Raw genomic sequence first — 3691 nt, forward strand, 5'->3', positions numbered from 1 at the left:
CAGGGAACTCCTTGGGTTTGCCTCTTAAGAAAGAAGTTCGTGGAGTTCCCATTGTGGCTTAGTGGGTTAAGAACCTGACTAATATCCATGAGGATGCTGGTTCAATCCCTGGCCTCACTCAGCAGGTTAAGGATCTGTTGTTACTGTAAGCTTCAGCACAGGTCAAAGATGCGGCTTAGATCCCAAACTGCCATGGCTGTGCTGTAGGCTCCAGTTCAACCCCTACACTGGGAATTTCCATATGCTGCAGGTGCAGTCCTAAAAAGAAAAAAAAAAAAAAAAAGAAGTTTGTAATTTAAAGCAGCCCAGGGTTCTCACTACTCATTTTTTAAGTGGTCAGCTGCCAAGAACAAACTTGGGCTTTTATAAAACAGGATTTGCCACAGAATCCTAATCAAACTTATATTTGCTACAAGCATCCTACGGTCACGTGTTGAGTGCACACCAGGTGCCTGGGACCACACTGGATGGGGAGGGCGGTGTTGCCTTGACCCTTACAGTTCAGAAGCCAGAGAGACACAACTGCAATGTAATGATTAAAATTCCCTGGGGGAGGAGTTCCCGTCGTGGCTCAGCGGAAGCGAATCTAACATCCATGAGGATGCAGGTTTGATCCCCGGCCTTGCTCAGTGGGTTAAGGATCTGGTGTTGCTGTGGTTGTGGCATAGGCTGGCAGCTGCAGCTCCAAATTGACCCCCGGCCTGGAAACTTCCATATGCCACAGGTGGGGCCCTAAAAAGACAAAAAACAAAACAAAACGAAACAAATTCCCTGGGGGATGAGACCATTTAACTGCAAGGCAGGTAGGCCGGCCCAAGAGCTCACGGACCAGGAGGCTGAGTCAGTCCTGAAGCCCCGTGGGGTGGGAGTGAATCGAGTGGAGCCAGGGAGGGATATGGAGGTGCCCATGGAGGCTTGCCCCGGGCAGTTTCTGGGACCCAGCACAGCACCGAGCAAGTCCAAGTTGACATCTAGAAGAGCCTCTATTCCGACTGGAAGCAGCAAGGGCTCTGATGGCCATCCCAGCACAGGTGACCATGGGCCCCCTCTAAGTGGTCAGACCTCAAACCTAAAATGCATGCTTCCTGTCCTTCCACACATGCTCCTCAGGGGACCGTGACACTTCCCCCCAGTTCTGAGACACCCTCACAGGCCACGCCCACTGAGCCCCGGAAAGCCAGGCTCCAGTGCTGTGATTCACACCATCATTCATTACACAATTACAAATCTACATCCCGATGCCTTTCTGCCTCTGCCCGTGCAGAGCCCAGCCCGCAGCCCCTTCTTGTGTCTGTGACCTCGCCAAGCCCTTTGGCTTTGTCAGTAGCGGCTTTGTCCTGCCTGATGACCGCCCAGGCTGGACCTGGCAGGGAGGCCTCACCTACAGGGGCTGTGGCCTTGGCCCTGGGCCCTGCAGCCCACTCTGTCCTCCCACTCACCCTGAGCTTGGCAGGACACGTGGATGCCTGGGCCAGGGCAAACTGGTGAGGGAAACAGGAATGAGGATTGGACATTTTGCAATGACAACAGAAATTTAAGCAAATGGAAAGCACCTTTTTGAGCATTGTCCTTCAGAGCATTCTCCCTGGGGTGAGGCACTGGCCAGTGACACTGGCACGGGCCCCAGGGATTCTGAAGTCATCCAAGGGAGTCTGAGAAAGCTCCCAGACCCTGCCACGCTGCATCGCTTACAGGGACCTCTAAAAAATACCGTGCTCGAATCCCACTGGAGTTTTGGAGACATGGGCCCTGGATATGCGTATTTTGTAAAGTTCCCCGGGTGTCTATAATCCTCCACCCACCCCCATCCCAGGCAGCCTCCAGCCCATGTTCAGTAGATGGCAGATGCTCCATACAGGTCTTTTATTTTTATTTTAGGGCTGCACCTGTGGCATATGGAAGTTCCCAGGCTAGAGGTCGAATCAGAGCTGCAGCTTCCAGCCTACACCACAGCTCACAGCAATGCCAGGTCCTTAACGCACTGAGCGAGGCCAGGGATTGAAACCGGATTCTCACGGATACTTCTTGGGTTCTTAAGCCACCGAGCCACGACAGGGACTCCACTGTACAGGTCTTGAGGGTGGCACTAATCACCCTCCGTCTCTCATAATTAAAGACCCCATTTCCTCTGGCCGTGTTTTACAAAAAGTGTTTCATTAAATAAATGCCTAAATATTTACACTGACAGCCTTGCTCGAGCAGCCAAGCATTTACAATCCAAATGGCTGGGGTTTCTTTCCAAAAAACCTAAGAGTTTGCCTTTCAAATGAATTGATAACACTGTTTCTGGATCAGCTTTGAGCTGAGTTGGCAGCTTAACGGAACAGAGTCTTCCAGGAGCCCTCCCTCCCCCCATCCCAGCCCCCACCCCCACTTCTTTTCTCAGGAACTGCCACCCCCTCCAATCACTGGGACCAAGCCCGAAGTTAGGATTCCCCTGGTCCTGTTCCCCCTCCTTCCTCATGGGAGGTCCTGTCTCCTCTGCCTCCAGAGCATCCCTCTCTCGGTCCAGGATCAGGTCCCAGGGTCCCAGGTCCCAGGCTTCTTGGGAGAAGTCCTGACCATCTTGGGTGCCCACCTTCTGCTTGCTACTGGCACCCAGGCACAGCCAGAGGGGTCTGACATTTTTCACTTTTGATTTCGACATAAATTCGGGCTTACGAAAAGGTTGCAAAATAGTGTAAATGACATCCTTACCGTCCCCACCCAGATGCCCCAAAGGTTAACATTTTGCCACGTTTGCCTTATCCTCCTCCCAAGCCCCAGAGATATATTCCTCGGGCATGCCTGTGATGCTTCTCGGGATGTCTGAGAGTAAACTGCTGACCCGCAATGTCCCTCATCCCTAAATACTTCAGTGCATGTCCCCTAAGAAAAAGCACATAGTTTTATTTTGGGTTTTTTTTTGTGTGTGTGTTTCTCCTTTTCAGTTGCTCCAAGGCATGTGGAGTTCCCGGGCCAGGGATCAGATCCAAGCTGCAGATGCTACTCAGGCCATAGCTGCGGCAACGGATCACTCTGCCCGGCTGGGGATCGAACCTGTGTCCCGACGCTTCATAGACACTGCAAATCTTGTTGTGGCACAACAGGAGCTCCAATAAGGACATTCTCTTAAACAACCGTGGTTCAATGGTCAAAATCAGGAAATTAACCTTGCTGTGATACTATTATCTAATCTACACATCTGATTCAGATGTCACCATTTGTCCCAATCATGTCCTTTATGATAAAAGGCGAATAAATCCCTGATGGCACATCGTAGTCAGCCATCATGTTCCTTCCTCCTCCCCTAAGAATTCAGAGGACTCTTCCTCACATAATTCATGTCAGATTATGTTGGTTCTATGATGAAAGGCCTCCACTGCCCTGTGAATTTAAAAGGAGCCTGCCTCACTGTCTGCTCATTTTGTTCATCTGTTTGTATCGGATCCCAGACCCCCACTGAATGGAAGCCCCAGGAGGGCAGAGGTCTTAGCAGTCTGGTTCCTGCTGAGTCCTGAGCACTTGGAGTCAGCTGTGCCTGGTATGTAATAGCTGTTCAGTAAACACTTGTTGAACAAGTGAATACACAAAGGAATGAATGCAAGTTTTTCCCCCAAATTATTTGGGTTAAACACAATAAAATCTTTTCACCTGCTCTTACATGGGATAGCGATTTTCTAGGAACTCACTGAAGAAGAAAAAATGTTTG

This window comes from Sus scrofa, chromosome 3 (genome assembly GCF_054392235.1).
Source record: "Sus scrofa isolate SSC_HxYL_T2T_F1_AM1 chromosome 3, Sscrofa_HxYL_maternal_Yorkshire_Landrace_v2.0, whole genome shotgun sequence".
In the NCBI taxonomy this organism is placed as follows: domain Eukaryota; kingdom Metazoa; phylum Chordata; class Mammalia; order Artiodactyla; family Suidae; genus Sus; species Sus scrofa.